Source organism: Symsagittifera roscoffensis, chromosome 8, assembly GCF_963678635.1.
Source record: "Symsagittifera roscoffensis chromosome 8, txSymRosc1.1, whole genome shotgun sequence".
Lineage (NCBI taxonomy): Eukaryota > Metazoa > Xenacoelomorpha > Acoela > Convolutidae > Symsagittifera > Symsagittifera roscoffensis.
Window position 1 is genome coordinate 45373392 of NC_087069.1, and position 17051 is coordinate 45390442.

Below are 17051 nucleotides of genomic sequence, written 5' to 3' on the forward strand. Positions count from 1 at the left end.
CCAATTTGGGTCAATTAACGCGCGATGTTTTTCGCGCTATTAACGCATAAGCGGAGAGTTAATCCGTCTTAGAAATTGTTCCAAATTGGTTGAATGAAGCTTATTTGCCCTAATTGATTTGTTACAAGAAGCCAAATTTATCATTTTCTACTCTAAATGGCGTGTGGGGGGGATGATTTTCTTAAAAAGTTTCAAATTTTGGAAAAAACAATTCATTTCGTCATTTTAGTTCATTTAATTTTTTAATGTTATTACTGCTGCTCCATAAACCTTAAAAGGCAGTCGGAACATTCAAGGCTTCGCCCTGATACGAGCAGTCTTGTTAGTCTTTTAAAAAGTCTTTCAGGAGATCAAATGCAATTAAGAAAATCACAGGAAGCAATTTTTTACCGAAATAACTAAAAATGAATTGTAGCCGAAGTTTTGAGCAAAGTCTAGCTTCCTGGAGCTTCCTATAACAATCCTTCTTCCTGAACGGAAAAAGAAAGATGCTCGCAACTTCAAATAGATCATCATCAATCCTCCATAACAGTAGGACATTTAAGAACAAAAACTCTGCAAACCGCGGATGGGTGGAACCAGATCTAAACTAGATTTTATTATTGGATATTATTCTAATAAATTATCTCTATCAAATATTGAAAACTAACCAATCATACTCCATGAAACAAACAATCCACTTATTTGTGAGCGCTGAAATTTTTTGTAATTTCAGCACCGGAGAGATTTGAATTTAACCTAGAACCTAGGTGCCTTCTCCAAGAATTCGACTCGTAATAAATGAATATACACTAGATCTATTGAGACTAAGAGACTTAAGAGTACGATTAAGATTGGTATTAGACTAAGAAAATGCACAAATCTATCCGGCCGAAAATAAGATGGCGTGACGAGCAGACGGTGTACTTTATCTGAAATTACTCTATGAGTATAACCAAAAGTTCATAACTCAATACACTAATGAAGGGTTTTTCTTTTTCGATTTATATATTTTTTTAAAAACGCTGAAAATTTCTATTGTTTTTGTATGGCGTATTCATTTATGCCTTGATCAGTGTCTGATAATTGTAAATTCAATTTTTTGAAAAATTTCGCCCAATTTGAAACTTTGTTATTATTGTTATATCATTTGTGAAAGACAGCTCGAAGACAAATCAGGTCGCTTTCTATGCTTTGTAAACGCATGACCGTCCAAATTTTAGTGTTTTGAGTAAACCAAGGTCTTGGTCACTTGTGTTAAACACAACTAAAATTTTTCAAAAATCCAATTAGGAAACAAAAAATCATTTTTTTGGTTTATGGAAAAACATCTATTTTTCAATTTTCCTATATGATAAAATGCTTATCATAAAGTTTTCTTACAATATTTTGTAAGTATGGAATTGTATGAAATTGTATGACAAGAAGTTTCTCAAATATGGAAATTGTTTGATAAGAAGTTTTGGTCAACCCGGGATGTTGTTCCTCATAACGAGTAATCTTTTGACATTATTAAGAACTAGTTGGCTTCTATTTAGATAACCATGCTTTTTTTTCAGTGTATAATCCGTTGATTTTTTAAATCCGTCCCCTTACTGATTTACCTCTAAATGGAACAAGACTGCTCGTATCAGGGCGAAGCCCTGAAAGTTCCGACTGCCTGTTAAGGTCTATGAAGCATTAATAAGATGAAAAATTTCAAAGTAATAAAAAAATTTTGTAAAAATTTTGAAAAAATTTGAGATTTTGTATAAAAACATCACCCCACACGTCATATTAAGTACAAAGTAATAGTTTATGCGCCTATTAAGAAATCAATTATGGCATATAAGCTTCCTTGAACCAGTTTGTAACGATTTCTAAGATGGATTAAATCTCGCTTACGCGTTAATAGCGCGAAATTTATCGCGCATTAATTGTCCCAAATTGGTCAAAATGTCAATCTTTAAACCCCCATAACTTTACGAAAAATGAACACAGGTGGAATATCTTTTCAAACTAAAGCTCAGGAAAACAGTAGCTTTTGAATGATATAAAAAAAATTGCGTCAAAAACTGCTAGTTAAAAAGTTGAAATTTGTCTGAAGAAAAAAAAAACCACCCCGAGCACAAATATTCCGTTACTTTCGTATCGAAAGTCGGAACAATAATGTATTGCGAAGAAATTGAGCCAAAATCAAGTTTCTGTTGAAAATTTTAAATTATTGTTTTAGTCTGAATGTTAAATTTGAGATTTTACTAATTGTTCCAACTTTCGATACGAAAGTGACAAAATATTTGTGCTCGGGGTGGTTTTTTTTCTTCAGACAAATTTCGACTTTTTAACTAGCCATTTTTGATAAATTTTTTTAACATTCGAACGCTATTGTTGTCTCGAGCTTAAATTTGAAAAGATATTTTACCTGAGATCTTTCTTCGTAAAGTTGTGGGGGTTTAATTGTTGCCATTTTGGCCAATTTGGGCAATTAACGCGCGATATATTTCGCGCTATTAACGCATAAGCGGAGAGTTAATCCTTCTTAGAAATTTTCCCAAATTGGTTGAATGAAGCTAATTTGCCATAATTGATTTTTTACAAGAAGCCAAATTTAATATTTTTTACTCTATATGGCGTGTGGGGGTGATGATTTTCTTAAAGAGTTATTTTGGAAAAAAAATTCATATCGTCATTTTAGTTCACTTAATTTTTTAATGTTATTACTGCTCCATAAACCTTAAAAGGTAGTCGGAACATTCAAGGCTTCGCCCTGATACGAGCAGTCTTGTTGGTCTTTTAAAAAGTCTTTCAGGAGATCAGATGCAATTTTAGAAAATCACAGGAAGCAATTTTTTACCGAAATAACTAAAAATGAATTGTAGCCGAAGTTTTGAGCAAAGTCTAGCTTCCTGGAGCTTTCTATAACAATCCTTCTTCCTGAAAAGAAAAAAAAAGATGCTCGCAACTTCAAAAATATCATAATCATCCATCCTCCACTACAGTAGAACATTTAAGAACAAAAACTCTGCAAACCGCGGATGGGTGGAACCAGATCTAAACTAGATTTTATTATTGGATATTATTCTAATAAATTATCTCTACCAAATATTGAAAGCTAACCAATCATACTCCATGAAACAAACAATCCACTTATTTGTGAGCGCTGAAATTTTTTGTAATTTCAGCACCAGAGAGATTTGAATTTAACCTAGAACCTAGGTACCTTCTCCAAGAAACCGACTCGTATTAAATGAATATACACTAGATCTATTGAGACTAGGAGACTTAAGAGTACGATTAACATTGGTATTAGACTAAGAAAATTCACAAATCTATCCGGCCGAAAATAAGATGGCGTGACGAGCAGACGGTGTACTTTATCTGAAATTACAATTACTCTATGAGTATAACCAAAAGTTCATAACTCAATACACTAATGAAGGGTTTTTTCTTTTTCGATTTATATATTTTTTTGAAAAACGCTGAAAATTTCTATTGTTTTTGTATGGCGTGTTCATTTATGCCTTGATCAGTGTCTGATAATTGTAAATTCAATTTTTTGAAAAATTTTGCCCAATTTGAAACTTTGTTATTATTGTTATATCATATGTGAAAGACAGCTCGAAGTCAAATCAGGTCGTTTTCAATGCTTTGTAAACGCATGAACGTCCAAATTTTAGTGTTTTGAGTAAAACAAGGTCTTGGTCACTTGTGTTAAACACAACTAAAATTTTTCAAAAATCCAATTAGGAAACAAAAAAATATTTTTTTGGTTTACGGAAAAACATCTATCTTTCAATTTTCATATATGATAAAATGCTTATCATAGAGTTTTCTTACAATTTTTTGTACGTATGGAATTGAATGAAATTGTATGACAAGAAGTTTCTCATATATGGAAATTGTTTGATAAGAAATTTTGGTCAACCCATGATGTTGTTCCTCATAACGAGTAATGTTTTGACATTATTAAGAACCAGTTGGCTTCTATTTAGATAACCATGCTTTTTTTTCAGTGTATAATTCGTTGAGTTTTTAAATCAGTCCCGTTACTGATTTACCTCTAAATGGAACAAGACTGCTCGTATCAGGGCGAAGCAATAATAAGATGAACAGTTTCAAAGTAAAAAAAAATTGAAGATTTTATGTAAAAACATGCCCCACACGTCATATTAAGTACAAAGTGATAGTTTGTGCGCCTATTAACAAATCAATTGTGGCATATAGGCTTCCTTGAACCAATTAGGAACAATTTCTAAGACAGATTAACTCTCCGCTTATGCGTTAATAGCGCGAAATATATCGCTCGTTAATTGACCCAAATTGGCCAAAATGGCAATGTTTAAACCCCAACAACATTACGAAGAAAGATCACAGGTAAAATATCTTTTCAAATTTGAGCTCAAGACAACAATAGCGTTCGAATGATGCAAAAAAAATTTTGTCAAAAATGGCTAGTTAAAAAGTAAAATAATGATTTATTTCAGACTAAAATAATGATTTATAATTTTCAACAGAAACTTGATTTTGGCTCAATTTCTTTGTAATACTTTATTGTTCCGACTTTCGATACGAAAGTAACGGAATATTTGTGCTCGGGGTGGGCTTTTTTTTCTTCAGACAAATCTCAACTTTTTAACTAGCAGTTTTTGACGCAATTTTTTTATATCATTCGAAAGCTAATGTTGTCTTGAGCTTGAATTTGAAAGAATATATCACCTGTGATCAATTTTCATAAAGTTATGGGGATTTAAACTTTGCCATTTTGGCCAATTTGGGTCAATTAACGCGCGATACATTTCGAGCTATTAACGCGTAAGCGGATAGTTAATCCGTCTTAGAAATCGTTCCAAATTGGTTAAAAGAAGCTTATTCGCCATAATTGATTTGTTACAAGGAGCAAAATCTATTCTTTTGTACTTTGTATGGCGTGTGGGGGGATAATTTTCATAAAAAATTTCTAATTAAAGAAAAAAAAATTTTCATTTTATTTTTCCTTACATTTACTTTTTGAATGTTTTTACTGCTCCATAAACCTTAAAAGGCAGTCGGAACATTCAGGGCTTCGCCCTCATACGAGCAGTCTTGTTATGATCATATACAGTGAAAAATTGAGTTTTTTTTTCTTATAAGTCGGACAGTTCGCTCAAAAATTTCTTATTGACTTCCTTTTGGTTCAACTGATAAAGTTTTGCCAAGCTCGTTTTTTATCAACTTAACTGCCTTTTAAGGTCTATGAAGTAATAATAAGATGAAAAATTTCAAAGAAATAAAAAAAAATTTAAAAAATTTGGAAAAAATTTGAGATTTTATATAAAAACATCACCCCACACGTCATATCAAGTACAAAGTGATAGATTGTGCGCCTATTAAGAAATCAATTATAGCATATAAGCTTCCTTGAACCAGTTTGGAACGATTTCTAAGATGGATTAAATCTCGCTTACGCGTTAATAGCGCGAAACTTATCGCGCATTAATTGTCCAAAATTGGTCAAAATGGCAATCTTTAAACCCCCATAACTTAACGCAAAATGAACACAGGTGAAATATCTTTTCAAACTCAAGCTCAGGAAAACAATAGCTTTCGAATGATATTTAAAAAATTGCGTCGAAAACGGCTAGTTAAAAAGTTGAAATTTGTCTGAAAAAAACCCCACCCCGAGCACAAATATTCCGTTACTTTCGTATCGAAAGTCGAAACAATAATGTATTGCAAAAAAATTGAGCCAAAATCAAGTTTCCGTTGAAAGTTTCAAATCAATTTTTTAGCCTGAATGTTAAATTTGAGATTTTACTAATTGTTCCGACTTCCGATACGAAAGTGACAGAATTTTTGTGCTCGGGGTGGGTTTTTTTTCTTCAGACAAATTTCGACTTTTTAACTAGCCATTTTTGACAAATTTTTTTTTCACATCATTCGAAAGCTATTGTTGTCTTGAGCTCAAATTTGAAAAGATATTTTACCTGTGATCTTTTTTGGTAAAGTTATGAGGGTTTAAACATTGCCATTTTGGCCAATTTGGGTCAATTAACGCGCGATATATTTCGCGCTATTAACGCGTAAGCGGCGGAGAGTTAATATGTCTTAGAAATTGTTCCAAATTCGTTAAACGAAGCTTTTTGCCATATTTGATTTGTTACAAGAAGCGAAATTTATCATTTTCTACTTTATATGGCGTGTGGGGGGATGATTTTCTTAAAAAGTTTCAAATTTTAGAAAAAAAAAATCATTTCGTCACTTTAGTTTATTTAATTTTTTAATATTATTACTTCTCCATAAACCTTAAAAGAGAGTCGGAACACTCAAGGCTTCGCCCTGATACGAGCAGTCTTGTTGGTCTTTTAAAAAGTGTTTCAGGAGATCAAATGCTATTTAAAAAATCACAGAAAGCATTTTTTTACCGAAATAACCAAGAAAGAATTTTTGCTGAAGTTTTGAGCAAAGTCTAGCTTCCTGGAGCTTTCTATAACAATCCTTCTTCCTGAAAAGAAAAAGAAAGATGCTCGCAACTTCAAAAAGATCATAATCATCCATCCTCTATTACAGTAGAACAATTAAGAACGAAAACTCTGTAAACCGCGGATGGGTGGAACCAGATCTAAACTAGAATTCATTATTGGATATTAATCTGATAATTTATCTCCATCAAATATTGAAAACTAACCAATCATACTACATGAAACAAACAACCCACTTATTTGTGAGCGCTGAAATTTTTCGTAATTTCAGCACCAGAGAGATTTGAATTTAACCTAGAACCTAGGTACCTTCTCCAAGAAACCGACTCGTATTAAATGAATATACACTAGATCTATTGAGACTAGGAGACTTAAGAGTACGATTGAGATTGGTATTAGACTCAGAGAATTCACAAATCTATCCGGCCGAAAATAAGATGGCGTGACGAGCAGACGGTGAACCTTATCTGAAATTACTCTATGAGTACAACCAAAAGTTCATAACTCAATACACTAATGAATGGTTTTTTTTTTCTTTTCGATTTATATATTTTTTTGAAAAACGCTGAAAATTTCTAATATATTTGTATGGCGTGTTCATTTATACCTTGATTAAAGTCTGATAATTGTAAGTTCAAGTTTTTAGTAAAATCCTCGTTGAACATTTTCGCCCAATTTCAAACTTTGTTATTATTGTGATATCATTTGTGAAAGACAGCTCGAAGACAAATCAGGTCGCTTTCTATGCTTTGTAAATGCAAGACCGTCCAAATTTGGGTGTTTTGAGTAAACCAAGTTCTTGGTCACTTGTGTTGAAAACAACTAAAATTTTTCAAAAATCCAATTAGGAAACATAAAATAATTTTTTTGGTTTATGGAAAAACATCTATCTTTCAATTTTCATATATGATAAAATGCTTATCATAGAGTTTTCTTACAATTTTTTGTATGTATGGAATTGAATGAAATTGTATGACAAAAAGTTTCTCATATATGGAAATTGTTTGATAAGAAGTTTTGGTCAACCCATGATGTTGTTCCTCATAACGAGTAATGTTTTGACATTATTTAGAACCAGTTGGCTTCTATTTAGATAACCAAGCTTTTTTTTTCAGTGTGTAATTCGTTAAATCCGTCCCCTTACTGAGTTACCTCTAAATGAAACAAGCCTGCTCGTATCAGGGCGAAGCAATAATAAGATGAACAGTTTCAAAGTAAAAAAAAAATTGAAGATTTTATGTAAAAACATGCCCCACACCTCATATTAAGTACAAAGTGATAGTTTGTGCGCCTATTAACAAATCAATTGTGGCATATAGGCTTCCTTGAACCAATTAGGAACAATTTCTAAGACAGATTAACTCTCCGCTTATGCGTTAATAGCGCGAAATATATCGCTCGTTAATTGACCCAAATTGGCCAAAATGGCAATGTTTAAACCCCAACAACATTACGAAGAAAGATCACAGGTAAAATATCTTTTCAAATTTGAGCTCAAGACAACAATAGCGTTCGAATGATGCAAAAAATTTTTTGTCAAAAATGGCTAGTTAAAAAGTAAAATAATGATTTATTTCAGACTAAAATAATGATTTATAATTTTCAACAGAAACTTGATTTTGGCTCAATTTCTTTGTAATACTTTATTGTTCCGACTTTCGATACGAAAGTAACGGAATATTTGTGCTCGGGGTGGGCTTTTTTTTCTTCAGACAAATCTCAACTTTTTAACTAGCAGTTTTTGACGCAATTTTTTTATATCATTCGAAAGCTAATGTTGTCTTGAGCTTGAATTTGAAAGAATATATCACCTGTGATCAATTTTCATAAAGTTATGGGGATTTAAACTTTGCCATTTTGGCCAATTTGGGTCAATTAACGCGCGATACATTTCGAGCTATTAACGCGTAAGCGGATAGTTAATCCGTCTTAGAAATCGTTCCAAATTGGTTAAAAGAAGCTTATTCGCCATAATTGATTTGTTACAAGGAGCAAAATCTATTCTTTTGTACTTTGTATGGCGTGTGGGGGGATAATTTTCATAAAAAATTTCTAATTAAAGAAAAAAAAATTTTCATTTTATTTTTCCTTACATTTACTTTTTGAATGTTTTTACTGCTCCATAAACCTTAAAAGGCAGTCGGAACATTCAGGGCTTCGCCCTCATACGAGCAGTCTTGTTATGATCATATACAGTGAAAAATTGAGTTTTTTTTTCTTAAAAGTCGGACAGTTCGCTCAAAAAATTCTTATTGACTTCCTTTTGGTTCAATTGATAAAGTTTTGCCAAGCTCGTTTTTTATCAACTTAAGCAGAAGAGGACTTTTCTGAATGATTATGTCTGATCAAAAAATCTTCCAAAAATTCAATTTTAAAAAATTTACGTCTAGTTTGTCTATTGGCCGGTTTTCAGTTTGAGGGATATGTTGACGGGTGCTATACCATAGCTGCCAGGAATAATTTGAAGTTATTCTTAAGTCATGAAGATGGGTGAAAAACAACTGAGGAACACTTACTTTCTAGATGCCCGTAGGCTTATAAGCTCTTATGCAAAACTAACCTTCTATTATATTTTTCGAAAAAAGGTTTTTTGCATGCAAAATTGAATTTTTTGTGCGCATAACGTAGTCCTGGCAACGATAATATTGGCTTTTATTCTCTTTTGAACACAACCGAAAATTTTTCAGAAATAAATTTAGAAAGAAAAAATCAAACTTTTTGGTTTATGGAAAAACACCTATCATACAATTTTCATTTATGGAAAAGTGTTTATCATAGAGATTTCATACAATTTTCTGTACGTATGGCCTTGTATGGAATTGTATGACAAGAAATTTCTCATATATGGGAATTGTGTGATAAGAAGTTTCGGTCCCGGGTGATCTAAGTGAACTCACTACTGTTTGGTGAAGATTGATTGCTCACTTTCTGGTCTAAAGCTTCCAAGCGTTCATCTACACAAGACTGAAACAAACAAACAAACAAAATAATTGAAATTTGGAGATTCAGAGACAGTAAAAGTTCCAAAGACACCTAGTGTGAAAAATCGTTGGATGTTTTTTAAAACAAAATATAGGACCAAAATCACGTTGAGCGACCCTTTTAATCGTGACTCAGACTGAATTTTTGTAAAAATTATGCAAAAAAGTTTTGGTTTCAAGAAAAAAAACAATTTGGATACATTTTGTTTTTGAGCAAAGTATATATTCAAAGTATAATTTTGCCAATAAAACCGAACGGTTACGGCTTAGATGTAACGAATTCAAAGCTTTTATAGCATCCCGGGTTGACCAAAACTTCTAATCATACAATTTCCATTTATAAAAAACTTCTTGTCATACAATTCCATACAATGCCATACGTACAGAACATTGTATGAAATCTCTATGATAAAGATTTTTCCATAAATGAATATTGTATGATAGGTGTTTTTCCATAAACCAAAAATATTGATTTTTTCGTTCAAAATTTAGTTTCTGAAAAGTTTTTGGTTGAGTTTGCAACCGAACACAAGTGACAAAGACCTTGGTTACTCAAAACACCAAAGGTTGGACGGTCTTGCATTTACAATTGCAAACGACCTGAAATAGGATGTTTTTCACAATTCATATAACAAAAGTAACGAACTTTTATTTTTTGGCAAAATTTTTTAATGATAATTATTTTAAATTTTTGAATTTTCAAGTTATCAGACATTGATCAAAGCTTACATTTACAACCCATACAAAAGAAATAGGAATTTTCAGCGTTTTCGAAAAAAAAAATTAAGTGAAAAGAAAATAAAAGCCAATTTTATCGTATCCAGGACTACGTTATGCACACAAAATATTCAATTTTGCATGCAAAAAAAATTTCGAAAAATGTTTGTTTGCGTACGAAATTCGATTTGCGGTTGAAAAAAAAACAAAAAAATTTTTGGGCCAAATTTTCAAAATTACTTGAAAAAATGCATATATGGGAATTGTATGATAAGCATTTTTTTCAAAAAAACGAGGACCTCAGTTTTTATCACCAGATTGTTTTATAAGAATCAAACATCCACAGAAATAAGTTTATACCAGTTTTCAACCATTTTTAGAAATTGTATGAAAATTGTATGACAAGCATTTTTCCATACACTTGATGTATGGAATTGTATGATAACCATTTTCGGTGTATGGAGGTCAACCCGGGATCATAAGAAATTATGACAACCCAGCCTGTCTTCTATTAGAAATAGATATTGTGTAAAGAAACAAAACTGCTCGTACAGAGCAAAACCCTGAATGTTGCGACTGCCCTTTAGGGTCTAGATATTAAGAACGGCATTTTTGCCTGCAGCGCGGAAAACTTTGGCGTAATAGGGTTTACTGTTCTGGGAGCGCTCGGAATATAATTTGGTCAACCTAAAAAAGTGGACAAAATTTTGGAAATTTCATTAAAAATGCGCGCCCACTCTCTTGCAAAAATCTTAGACCCGCCTCTGCTTTTATTTATTTAATAGTTTTGGCCTTATAACTGTTTCAAACTATATTTTTTAAATCTCTCTCAAATATTGAGGTACTCTTTTCCTTTATTTGACAATATTCTTTATATCAAAAAATCTGAGCAGAGAGTTCATACACTCCTGTTCTCAATTTTTTTTACCTTTCCCTGGAAATATTTAAGCATTTCCAATACTTTCTTTGTTTTTTATCGAAAACTTTTCAGCAAGCAAGTTTCAATTTGGTCAAATCTGTAAAAAAAAATAGAATTGGAGTCATAGGAAGTAACCGGCGCCTTTTATGGCAGTTTGTGCCGTAGGATTTTTAAACCAAAAGTTCAGCTAACCCTTTTTCCCAGGCACTCAAATAAGTCACTACCAAATTAAATTTTTGTCTATTTGTACGCTGGAAACCTGCGCTGAAGCTTTAAAAGTGCTGAATTTTTTTGATTTGTTGTAGATATGAAAAAAAAACATACATCGGTAGCAAACTGAATTTTTGTCTTTTATATTATTCTAACTCTTTGTCTTGTGCAGCTTTATATTTATAGGACAAATCATTCTGCCTTTTGGTAATCTATTACATCTATATCATCATTTACTTTGAATTTTTCGACTTCTGCACGGAGTTTTCTTAAAATCAAAATGCAAGCAGCCCACGAGCTGATTATGATTTAACTTGCTTTAGCTTTTCTCAATTCCTTTTAGCGGAAACTATAGTCGGACCAAATTTGATTTTTTCATAGTAACTGGCTGTTATTTTAGTTTTGATTATTGGAAAAAAAACAGGAAAAGATATTTTTATAGCAGAAAGTTTGAATACGCTCTATGCTTAACATGTAGAGTGATAAAATTAACAAGGTAAACAAAGAGAAATTGCTATTAAGCACTCACTTTAAGGCCATTGCTGTCCATAATTAAAACTGCTGGCTTTCATATGGTGTACCCGCTTTTAAAAAAATGAAGACAAATTGATTATAATAGATATTCGTGGTCTTTATTGCTGTAAATATAATCGATTCCCATGTTACACTCAGACAACAAACTTGGACAAAAATGGACTTAAATCCATTTTTTCCACCAAAACAAAATGCATTACAGTTCATTTGGAATCCATTAAAATGGATTTTATAATAAGCTGGAATTCACTTTGAAATGAATTTTTTTTCACTTTTCTTTTGTTTTGCGCGTCGTGCAAAATTTCGTAAGAAACTCTGCATTTATTAAGTGAATTATGCGGAAACTTCAAAAGCGAGTGTACGGCTTAATCCATTTTGATGTCTCGAAACATAGTTAAATTATGGCTAAGCAATTGTATGTTGAAAATGCTAAATCGATACTTGAATTAAGAGAATAGATAACTAGACAAGACTACTCGTATCAGGGCGAAGCCTTGAATGTTCCGACTGTCTTTTAAGGCTTATGGAGCAGCAGTAAAAACATAATAAAAAATTAATTGAAATAAAACAAAATGAAATTTTTTTTTCTAAAGTTTGAAACTTTTTATGAAAATCATCCCCCCACACGCCATATGAAGTACAAAAGGATAAATTTCGTTCCTTGTAACAAATCAGTTATGGCAAATAAGCTTCGTTCAACCAATTTGGAACGATTTCTAGGACGGATTAAATCTCCGCCTACGCTTTAATACCGCGAAATTTATCGCGCGTTAATTGTCCCAAATTGGTCAAAATGGCCAAAATGGCAATCTTTAAACCCTCATAACTTTACTAAAACTGATCACAGATGAAATATCTTTTCAAATTTAAGCTCATAACAACAATTCCTTTTGAATGATATAAAAAATTCTGTCAAAAATGGCTAGTTAAAAAGTCGAAATTTGTCTGAAGAAAAAAAAACCCACCCCGAGCACAAATATTCCGTTACTTTCGTATCGAAAGTCTGAACAACAACTGATTTAATTAAGATCAAACGAGACAATGATTTAGGTGAAACCCGGATGTGGCACACATTCCAAAGGCCAATTACCTGCTATTGAAAAGAAATGAAATGATTGACAGAAGGAACTATCAAGAGCTAAATAGACTTGGAACACTGATTTAGCACTATGACATAACATCTTGTAAAAATTAAGTAACTGCACCGAAATGATTTGGATAAATTTTAAGTACTCAATGAAAGTTTTTAAGCACAAAGGTTGTCTCCGTCCTGCCGATCGTAGTTAACGTAAGGCCATGAGATTAGGCCCTAACTGTGTAACATACTGAGTTTTTAAACGTCGACTACTATGTCGTATCACTTTCCGAGTCGTGACTCGAATACGAGAACAGCCGCTGTTTTGCCGCTCGCTTCTTCTTACAGCCCGCCGCTTGTTCTTTCCGTCGCCTCCGGTATGCCGTCCTCTTCGCCAATTTCAGCAAGTTCGCCACTTCTTTTTTCCGTGGCCGACGTGGTCGCTTTCTCATTTTGCTCTCTCGCCGACTTCTCTTGCATTGCTAGTTCCGTTACCGATCGCCCTTCGCGCATGGTCCCAGTATGTCCTTCGTTCAGGTCTGCCTGTATTTTGGGCAATGACAATTTTCTACCAATCCTTCTTGTAGCCAACGGCTGGCTGTCGCTCTCAGACTCCACCTGCACTTTATAAAATTCGGCCTGCACTTTATAATTGCGTATCTTCCCCACCCCGTTAAATAGATTTGAAAATAGCTTACTGAAATAGTCCTGCCACTTCTCCAATTGACTTTCTCCTTCATCCCCGACTATTTCCTGTATTGACATCACTTCCTGGCCCGGCTTCCTCTGTACTAACTGCAATCCTAAGTTTGGCATCAAGTCTCTTCCGATGATCGAGGGGCGTGCTGCTCCAATTACCTTTATCACAGCTGAGGTACTCCAACCATTCGACGCTAGCTCCACCTTCATCGTTTCCCATAATCCCAAAATTCCTGATCCTGTGGATTGACCTCCTGCAACCGTATGCCTGCGGCGCCCAGCGTTCTACGAAGTTCGTTAATTGTGAATATTCGTTAATTCGAAGTTCGTTAATTCGAAGATTAGTTCCGCTTTCCTGCCGTCGGATTCACCCATTCAACTGAATTTTCGTGCTGTGATTTTTCGTCTCCCGTCTCTTCCGACTCGAATCGATCCTGGTTTACTTGCTCATGGATAACGCTTACCGACGAATAGCCCCTAATTTTCCCATATTACTCTTGATCCTTTTCCCCCAAGCAAAGTTAGAGGATCAAAATAAGGGTCTGTTCTGCCGATAATCTGTTCTTCCGTCCACTTGTTCCGGGAAAGCCGCTATCTGCGCAGCCGTCAACGAGTCCGCGAAATAGACGTTTTTCGGGTTTATCGAGTGTTTCGCAACCATTCCCGATTGGAAGCGATAAAGCCAAAGTTCCCACAACATGGGGGTTTCCGCATGTTTCGCCGGCCAAAATGTAACATTTCCAAGTGGGTTCCCCGCCCCCCTTCCACGCCTGCTGACTGCGCCATCTTGAAAATTCTAATTCGATTCTTGAATTAAGAGAATAGATAAGTAGACAACTGATTTAAGTAAGATCAAACGAGACAATGTTTGAGGTGAAATCCGGAGGTGGCACACAAGCCAAAGGCCAACCAGCTCTATTGAAATGGAATGAAATGATTGACAAAAGGAACTATCAAGAACTAAATAGACTTGTAACACTGCTTTAACATTATGACATTTATTTGTATTTATTTTTTACTTGATAATTGAGGATGTTAAATTCGAAAAAGGCGTAATTAATGCCAGAAAGTAAGGAAAAAAGTGATGATCGTCAGGATCAAGGTAAACGAGTTACTGAGGAAGTAATTACCCAGGTTGAGCTCACATTGAAAATAAGCAATGAAAAAGTGAAAAAACAGCGATTGCCTTCGATTCATTAACGGTGCTCATTGCCTCAATATCAAATTTTTTCGATAAATTATCGCTAATTTGGCTTATTTTCAGCAATGAAACAGCTATAAAAAACCTTAAAAATAGCGCTGTAACAGGGATTTGATCACCTAACCTTCAGATCTGTACATGCTACCTCTTCGCTATCAATCCTTAGAGAATATAAAGTTGAAGAGCTTATCAATGAAAACTGTCATTCGAAAGCTAATAGAAAAAGTTAAAACTTCTTAAGTTTTAACGGCAATTTTCTACAAAGTCATTACGGAAATATATCTGACATATCGCAGGTTTATCTACGCAACAAGCTCTGAGTTATACGTGAATCAGCGCTGGAAAAAAGCGATCACTGGGATACTACAGAAAAAGCAATAATTAACCGTGGGACTTCAACCCGGGTAGTACAAGAATTGGCCAAGGTCATCATCTAGTGAAACTTCATTAGAATAAAACCTGAAGGGTTCGATTTATTAAAACTTTTTATTCACATATGGTGGGTTGCTTCAAGTCGGTTTTGATTACTTCGAAGAAAAATCACAACTTCGAAGAAAAATCAGCATGCTAAAGCGTTGGCGTCCCTCATGATGGATGGACAGAATGTTGGATCTTTATTCTCACTTATTTTCAGCCAATCAGAATTGATTATTCAAAAATCTTACAGAAATAGCAAAACCTCAAAGAAGAAAAATAAATCCAGGCCATACATTTTTTTTGACCGAATAGAAAAAGAACGGATACATGAAATTTCAAATAAAGCGAAACTGTAATCTTTTAATGGAAAAACGTACAACCGATTTAAGAAAAAACTTAAAAATATAAAAAGCACTTATTGCTTTTACGCACAAATTGTATGATTTTGATTGGTTGAAAGTTTTCCATTATTTGGTCCCTCCATCATAAGAATACGTACCTGTTTAAGTTGTGATGCAATTACTATAAAGGTAATTCAAAAAAGTTTTGCGTTGAAAAAAAAATCGGCTCGAAGTTTTTGCTAATCAGATTCAAATTAACAGAATACTATTGTTTTAAATTCCGAGGTTGAAAATTATTGTGCCACCGCAACTGCCCGGGTTGACCTCTATAGACCAAAAATGCTAATCATACAAGTCCATAAACTAAGTCTATGAAAAAACACTACTCATACAAATTTCATACATTTTGCTAAAATGGTGTCATCAAATTTTCGGAGAACTTTTCTCTTGTTTTGGCATAAATTTTGGTGTATCGTACCAAATAAAAAAGAAAAAATTTTTCGTCAAAAAAATGCTAATCATACAATTTCCATATATAAAAAAATTACTAATCATAGACCTTTCATGTAATTTTCTGTACGTATGGAATTGCATGGAAAGTGTATGACTAGCATTTTTCCATATATGGAAATTGTATGACTAGCATTTTTGGTCAACCCGGGTGGCTGCTCTTGTTTCGTTCTGTTTGTGATATCTATAAAACTTGGTCATAAGACTTCCAAAAAAATTTTGAAGCTCATTTTTGACATATTCGTCCATACCCATTGATGCTGAATAAAACTGGCAGACTAATTAGAACAAATTCATTCATTTTCCCAAAAATTTAATCGTATACAAAAGCCCAATTTGCGTTTGATCCAAAATAGGTCACCTTTAAGACGTAGACATAGCTCAAGACTCCTTCCTTCATCAAGTGGTACAGTTTCGCGGGTGACAAGGAGGTGCACTTTGGAGCCTCAGCACACACATCATCCACTTCGATTCTGGTGGCTCTAACTCTACACATCACCACTTGTACGGATGTGGCTCTAACCAGCCCTGTTTCTGCTTGATTCGCCATCTGAAATATATAACAGAAACAAAAAAAAACAAAAATTAAGTACAGCGCTTATATAAAACAAAAATTGATGTAAGGAATCAAAACAGAGGCAATACAATAAGCAGTTCTCGCAAAAAAACTTACACCAATGTCTGGCAATGCTATGAATGAAAATATGACCCATCAATAAATTAATGGTTTGCGTGCATATGTTTTCTTCTCAAAACGATCAAATACAAATTTCAAGGGATTGCTTTAAGATTTGAATTCCAGCGGTAACAAGTGTTTTTGTGCCAACTTTCTTCACAAATCATAAATAAAATCACTGTTTTCAGCGATTTTTTGTAAAAACATTCATAAACAAAAATTTTTCAATATGTGATTTTTAAAATGGCCCTAAGTTTAGTTGCATAGAGTTTCTACAATTTTATGGGCTCATTATAATGAAGGCGTTTTTCGGGACTTTAGACCTGCAAACTTTCATGCCTTGAAAACAAAATAT

General features: G+C 33.5%; 1 long non-coding RNA gene across 1 annotated transcript in view; it reads right to left on the reverse strand.

Annotated features, from left to right (window-relative positions):
* The window catches only part of LOC134853090 (uncharacterized), a 38233-nt gene extending 21696 nt beyond the window's left edge, over positions 1–16537 (reverse strand). Inside the window, exons 1-2 of the long non-coding RNA XR_010164317.1 lie at positions 16382–16537; positions 9314–9380 (exon numbers count right to left, since the gene is read on the reverse strand). This is a non-coding gene — a long non-coding RNA (uncharacterized LOC134853090). The remainder of the gene's footprint in view (positions 1–9313; positions 9381–16381) is intronic.
* Positions 16538–17051: the final 514 nt, after the last annotated feature.